This window comes from Vigna unguiculata, chromosome 11, assembly GCF_004118075.2.
Source record: "Vigna unguiculata cultivar IT97K-499-35 chromosome 11, ASM411807v1, whole genome shotgun sequence".
NCBI lineage: Eukaryota > Viridiplantae > Streptophyta > Magnoliopsida > Fabales > Fabaceae > Vigna > Vigna unguiculata.
This window is the reverse complement of record NC_040289.1, coordinates 5,410,195-5,418,088: the sequence shown is the minus strand read 5'-3', so window position 1 is coordinate 5,418,088 and position 7,894 is coordinate 5,410,195. Positions and strand designations below refer to the sequence as shown.

Genomic DNA, 7,894 nt, shown 5'->3' with positions numbered 1-7,894 from the left:
AGTGCGGTTTTGGGAAAGGAAAACAGAGGCGGGCTTTGTGGCTGTTATCTCCATCGAACAACATTGCCAATCGCTGCTGCAACTTCCTCCACAATTGCAAGCCCTAATTTTTGTGTTGTTCTTCTCCAAATCAAAGGCCAATTTGGTATGTTTTTCTTCCCCGATTGCAATCCTGTATTTTTATGTTATTCTTCCCCAAATGAAACCCTATTGTCGTATGTTCTTGTTCCCCAATTGAAATGTCATTTTTATGTGTTCTTGTTCCCCAAATCGATGCTCTCTCAATCCTAAATGTTGTTGTGGACTGTTAATTCGAAATGTGAACGGATTTGTGTAAGCAAAAATGGTTCGAATGTGCGAATGCTTTTGAAGAAGAAGCGTTTCGGCAGTTAAGCTTGGGTGGGTACAAAATGCGAACTACAGTTGTGTTGTTGAATGTTAGAAAGTGAGTTTGTTGGTTTCGACATTTAGGCTTGGGTGGGTACAAAAAGCAAACTGGATTTGTGTTGTTGGATGTTTGAAAGTTAGTTTGTTGGTTTTTGACTATCTTATGGATAATTTTATTGATCTGTGTCGAATTTGTTTAAATTAAATTTGGTTAATGTGTTTCATAATTTCAGGTCAGTTGACATGAGTGACGTTAGTGAAGATTCCGAAGGTAGTGAAGGTTGTGAAGTTGGAGATTGTAGTGATATAAGTCAGGTATTTTAGTTTTTGTTGCTTTATGACTTAATTTATATTTCAGTAGAATAAGTTTAACGTATGGTTTTTAATATGAATATTTGCAGATTAATTTCAGACATTCTTGTAGAACATAGTATATTGGTTTGTTGAACAAGAAGTTAAGTGTGGAGCAAAAACAATGTATTCAAGGAACACCGTTTTGGTGGTTTGTTTTGTTACATGAAAGAGTTAAGATTAGTCGAAAGCTTCTTTGTGAGTTAAGTAATGTGTGGGTGGAGAGCAGAGGAGGTTTCATGATTAACTCTGAATTTGTAGTGTTTAAGTTATTAGACGTATGTGTAGGCCTGGGGTTGGTTTATGGAGATAGAATTGATTTAGAGGAGGTTGACATTGATAGTGTTTGTAGGAAGAAATTTTCTGAAAAAAATGTAACAGTTACTATACTATATAATTATCTCTTGACTGAGTGTGAGTGTCTTGATGTAGAAGATTACTGTCGGTTGTACATTCTGTTAGACATATCTGAGTTTCTTTTGCCTAATAGAAATGGAACAGTCTTTTGTATTGTTATGGTACAGTTAATGAATAATGACTTTTCGAAAGTTTTTGTGGTGATTTGTACTGAAATGATTTAGCAGATAAATCTGATAAGTCTGTGGTACAAAAACCACATCTCAAAAAGACACTTATTAAATTTTAAGAAGACATGTCTTGTGGGAGATATTAATAGGCTCTAGTTGATATGTGACTGATATTTGTATTTTTTGGCAAAAGTTAAAGTTATGTACTTAAAATAAATTGTAATGAAAAATAATGTGTTTATAAATTGTCATGTTCGTGAATAAATTTTTTTTGTAAGAGTCATCATGAATAATTTTTTTTAACTATGTTGTACACAAAGAACATATGAAAAAAAAACAGTTATTGTATTGTAACAAGACACTTATGGAAGTCATTTTTAGGTGCTTCACATGAGTTGGAAATCATTTTTGAGTTGTTGTTACAATATTAAGATCAAGAATTTATGTATTTCAAATTGAAAAAATAAAAAATAAAAAAGTCCTGTTGGCCAACGAAATTTTTGCCACGTTGTTTGTACATAAAGTACATATGAAAAAGATAGTTATTGTATTGTAACAAGACAGTTATGGAAGTCATTTTTAGGTGCTTCACATGACTTGGGAATCATTGTTTAGTTTTTGTTACATTATTAAGATCAAGAATTTATGTATTTAAATTTTTAAAAATAAAAAATAAAAAAGTCTGGTTGGTCAACGAAATTTTTGACATGTTCTTTGTACATAAAGCACATATGAAAATGACAATTACTGTATTGTAAAAAAATACTTATGGAACTCATTTTTAGGTGGTTCATATGAGTTGGGAATGATTGTTTAATCATTGTTACAATATTAAGATAAAAAATTTATGTATTTGAAATTTAAAAAAGAATAAAAAAGTATTAGTGGTCAACGAAATTTTTGCCACGTTCTTTGTACAAAAAGTACATATGAAAAAGTCAGTTATTGTATTGTAAAAAGACACTTATGGAAGTCATTTTTAGGTGGTTCATTTGAGTTGGGAATGATTGTTTAATTGTTGTTACAATATTAAGATCAAGAATTTATGTATTTGAAATTTAAAAAATAAAAAATAAAAAAGTGTTGTTGGTCAACGAAATTTTTGACATGTTCTTTGTACATAAAGCACATATGAAAAAGGCAATTATTGTAATGTAAAAAAACACTTATGGAACTCATTTTTATATGGTTCATATGAGTTGGGAATGATTGTTTAATTGTTGTACAGTATTAAGATCAAGAATTTATGTATTTGAAATTTTAAAAAAATAAAAATAAAAAAGTCTTGGTGATCAACGAAATTTTTGTCACGTTCTTTGTACATAAAGTACATATGAAAAAGACAGTTATTGTATTGTAAAATACACTTATGGAAGTCATTTTTAGGTGCTTTACATGACTTGGGAATCATTGTTTAGATGTTGTTACAATATTAAGATCAAGAATTTATGTATTTAAAATTAAAAAAAAATTAAAAAATCTTGTTGGTCAACGAATTTTTTGACATGTTCTTTGTACATAAAGCACATATGAAAAAGGTAGTTATTGTATTGTAAAAAAACATTTATGGAACTCATTTTTAGGTGGTTCATATGACTTGGGAATGATAGGCTGAATTATTGTGGCACCATAGTGGAGTGATTTAACAATCAAAAGCAATGAAGTTTAGAAATGTGAGAAGGTAATTGTCCTTAATAATGACTATCATAAAAATGGCATATAAACAACACACATATTGAATCCAAGAAAAGCAAATACTGCACAAAATATATAATTTTGGTTTTTTGTTCATTGCAAAAAAGATCAAATGTCATTGCCAAACAACAATCACATAACTTAGAATGTGTTTGTCAATGTCATCGAACTTCAATCATGACAACGTCCTATCCACAAAAAATGTGTTATCAATTCAACTTACAACCTGCAAAAAGGAATATAATTTGTTACGTTGTGATTGATGTAATAGAGTAAATATTTAACGAAATTGATATTATATTACTATACCATAATTTCGACGATGTTGCAAACATTTGAATGTTTAACTCATTGGTTTGATGCGAGGTTAATAAGGACATGAAACCTGAATTTGGAACACTTGAATTCTGCATCATATTTAAATAACAGTCAGCCATTAACGTGAATCACTAGTAAACAAGTCAAAGAAGTAAGTAAAAATGAAGATAGAAAAAATAACCAACATTTGTGGTATTAGAATGAACTATACTTTTCTGCGTGAATAAATGTCTTTTTCAAGTCTAGATTTGGTACGAGCAGTACTGGAACTGCTTCTGAAGTGTCTTTTTACAAAAACACTGGTTTGGACCCAATGCAAAACGCATCTAAATAATTTCATTAACGTGAATCATCAGTAAACAATTCAAAGAAGTAAGTAAAAATGAAGATAAGAAAAATAACCAACATTTGTGGTATTAGAATGAGCTGTACTTTTCTGCGTGAATAAGTGTCTTTTTCAAGTCTAGAGTTGGTACTGGAACTGCTTTTGAAGTGTCTTTTTACAAAAAAACATTGGTTTGGACCCAATGCAAAACACATCCAAATAATTCCATTAACGTGAATCATAATAAACAAGTCAAAGAAGTAAGTAAAAATGAAGATAGAAAAAATAACCAACATTTGTGGTATTAGAATGAACTGTACTTTTTTGCGTGAATAAATGTCTTTTTCAAGTCTAGATTTGGTACGACCAGTACTGGAACTGATTTTGAAGTGTCTTTTTACAAAAACACTGGTTAGGAGAAGGGGGTGGGGATAAGAACTGCATGCAAGTGCTTTAAGGGTTGCATTCCAATTATTGATATTCGATCAACACACCAAACAAGAATTTGGCCTTGTATTTATTTTCAAACTCATTGCAAAGCTCCCACTACTATTTTCCTTTCACTGGACCATTTATACCTACTACAATTATCAATTATCATGGCAGAAGATGCTAAACTGTTTAAATATCCTTTCCCACACAATGTTCAACCACAAATCAAGAAAGTAGAAGCAACAAAGTAAAAAAAATACCCACATTCAACCACATACACAATGTTCAACCACATCCGCAAATTACTGTAGAAAATTAAACAACTCATTCAACTATGGAATCAAAATCATACATTCAACCAATAACTATTTCGGAACTAACCGCCTTCAAACAGGGGTTTCTGATGAAAACCTACCGGGCAAAGATTCCTTGTGTGAATGGCCTTCAATGAACCAAGAACTACGCCACCAAGACTGCGGCAATGCGCCCAACAGTACCCACCAATTTCCAGCAAACCAACCACGTCCAACAACCCAAACCACTCTCGAGAAGTCTGCTCTCCGCTTTGACTGCTACCCACACCAAATATCAACAACAATAACCTTTGTGGAAGAAGAGGCTTTTGGGGAATAAAAAGCTTTGTGTTTGTGTAAGCTTGTGGAAGAAGAACGTTGCGGAAGAAGAAGAACGAGGGAAAACTGCAACAACTCAATTTATTTTTTTAAAATGTTATTTCAATTTCATGTGCATGCATACCACGCAAAAAAGTCTGCACGCTGCCTCCAATTACAGTAACACTTAAAAAAAATTAAATAACCTATGCCACGTAGACGAGTAAAATTGGGGTCAAAAAAGCGAGACATTGTATCATTATCCTAACAAAAAATAGAAAGAGTAGGTATAATAGACAAACAATTTAAAGAGAGAAACTAGATGGAAACAAAGTTTAAAGATTGGGCTAAGCTCATGTGTGCGAAGTGTAGTATGGCCCAACCTAACCAAAAACAAAGTAGGTATAACAAATAGATAGTCTACAGAGAGAAACAAGATTGTGCTAAGCTCATACCCATTTTCTGATTATCTTTTTCGCCTATTTCTCCCTACAACCCCATATTTTCTTCTTGCACCCCATAGCTCATAGTAAAAGACCTAAATACCCTAAATTTAAAAATTATTAAAAATTAAAAATGATAATATGAAAGTAACATTTCCCGCTATATTTAACTTAGTCGCATCTTCATACATAACTTATGCACCTTCATGCATAGCTTGTGCATCTCCACCGCTAGAAGCCACACTTCCATTGTCGGAAGGCTACAACAACTTGCATCTTCATTGGTGGAAATCTCCATTGTAACTTTCTTTGCCTCCATCACATTTCCATTGCAACGTTCTACACCTCCATATATTCAAGGCTCTGCACCTATTGCTCAAAGCTTGTGGGAGAAAAAGTGGGTTGTGTAAGACCCGGGAAAATTAAATAGTTATTTAATTAATTATTTAATTAGGATGGGTAGCGAGAACATCTAAAGCAATAAATGTGAGGGACTATGACGTGGAAAGTGCTAGCTCATTCGGTTGAGAGTACTTTATTGTGTGTGAGGACTTGGGTTCGAGTCCTATGTGTGTCACTTGGATGTTACTAAATTATGTATTTTTATGTAATTATGTATTGAATGCGTGGTGTCATGATAAACTCTTAATATTGTAGGATTTATCATGAAATAAGGATTGGTTGAATGGTTTGGTCTTGATTGGGTATATGCATGGGTATGGGTTCAAACCTTGGTGAGAACTAAATAAGTCCCTTTTGCCAAATTTTTCTTTTGCATGAATGTGAAAGGACTAGAAACCTAGCAGCCAAAGAAGAGGTAACCTAAGGGCTGGAAAACAGAGGGTTAATTGAACATTTGACTAGCATAGGTGTAATCCTTAAGCAGAGGAAGAGTGCACTGTAAAATTCGTACTCACCATAAGCAAGGTTTTTTTCTGAGTTTTGGGGCTGATTGAGAGAAGTGGTAGGGCTGAAATCACCAAGGCTTGGACTGGAAACAAAGGCTAAGGAGGCTTAGTGAGAGGATAGGCATACAAATTCGAATTTGGGCAAAGAATCCAGGTAAGGGGAGTTGTCTTTGATGTTTTAGATATATGTATATTGCGTTGTGCCTTGTTTGATTGAAACTGCAACCTTTGCCATCTGTTTTCGGCACTGTTCGATTAGGTTTCTGGGTTTTTCCCAGAAACTGCCTGGCGGTTTGGCCCCTATCGCCAGGCGGCTCATCAGAGATGAGCGTCTGTTCTTGTTTTGGCTTGAACCGCCTGGCGGCGATGAATTCCTGCCAGGCGGTGCGACAACATCGCGTTCCTTTTGATGTTTTTGATGCTATTTGTACAAGAGTGTATGTGATTTCTGTGATTGATGTGTGTGGGTGTGATCGAATACTTTGCTAGACCGAAATTGAATACCAATTTAGAGTATGGCAAGGTTGAGAGACGATTGTGTATGAATCGATTGGGGTTACGCATGAGTGTAAACATAGAGACACCTTTATGAATCAAATTGGGAATAGAACTAGCGCGTAATGCAGGTCTGTTGCGTCCTGATGATTGGAATTGATAGGAATGGAAACTGGAAAATGGATGGGGTATGCCATAGGAAATGGGAATCTGCGCTGCTGTAGAACACTGGTGTACCACCTGGCGGTGTGCTACGTGCCGCCAGGCGGCGATGGGTGCAGGTCTAGCGTTGTATGTTTAAAAAGGGGGAGAACATGATGGAAAGGAATAGAACTTGGATGAGTCATGTTTTTTTTAGTCAACTATTGATAAAACGGTATGAGATAATTAAGCTGTAGCATATAACTAGGGAAATTGGATTAATCATGAAGGTATGGGCATGATGTGGGAAAATTGTAAGAAGGTTAGTTTGTAAATATAAGAATAAGAGTTTAATGACAAGTCACAGGTCTGAATGAACATACTTTTTGAAATCGTATCGCTGGAATACGGGATAGTGAGATTGAAATTCGAGGTAGTACCATGATTTGCGTACAACGAATTATAAGTTAACTGAGTAGAGGGTGTGGTACTGTGATAATGCCATCTGAGTAGGGAATGTGGTATGAGGAAAGGTACTGTGTGGTTTCATTAGGAATTTGGAGAACTTATGGTATAGAGTTGGAGGGAATTGATGAATCGGAAGAGTGATAGGGAGATTGGGAATGGGAGTTATAGGCACTACGATCAGACATGAGGCTGGTTAGGAATTCAGAATGAGAGTGGGATTCACCAAGGTTGTTTTGTTACTTTGGAGAGACTAGGAGGGTGTGAGTTACTCTGAAAGAGAGGTGAAATCAGTGAGTGGTACTGTACTGTCACGGCGCCTGGCGGCTGGTTTGGGTGCGCCAGGCGGTGGGAGACCCATTAAGGGGGTCTGTAGAGGCTGGCGCCTGGCGGTGAGACAAGATCCGCCAGGCGGATGAGTGACAGTGAGCTCCTGTTAGAGGCCATAGCGCCTGGCGGTGGGACGTAAACCGCCAGGCGGCCTGAACCTATTTCGCCAGGCGGTACTGGTGGGTGCGCCAGGCGCTTGCGTGGCAGGTTATGAGCTGTGTGTGTTGTTTTAACTGATAATGATGTTTTGCTTGGATCGGGGGATGCTGTGCCATGAGCGGGTAGGTTCATGGATGGTGTGACATGTGATGATATGAGCGGGGAGGTTCATATCAAGTAACTCTCACGTGGGGATACGAGCGAGGTAGGTTCGTATGTTCCGTGCTCACGTTGAGAGATGCCACGTGCGGGAAGGTACGGGGGCTGGTGGATCACATGTGTTGGACTACGGGCGGGTAGGTCCGTA

The 7,894-nt window shown here is 35.9% G+C and overlaps 1 pseudogene; it reads right to left on the bottom strand.

The window, feature by feature from the left end:
- The window catches only part of LOC114170126, a 37,682-nt pseudogene that overhangs the window by 18,058 nt on the left and 11,730 nt on the right, over positions 1 to 7,894 (bottom strand).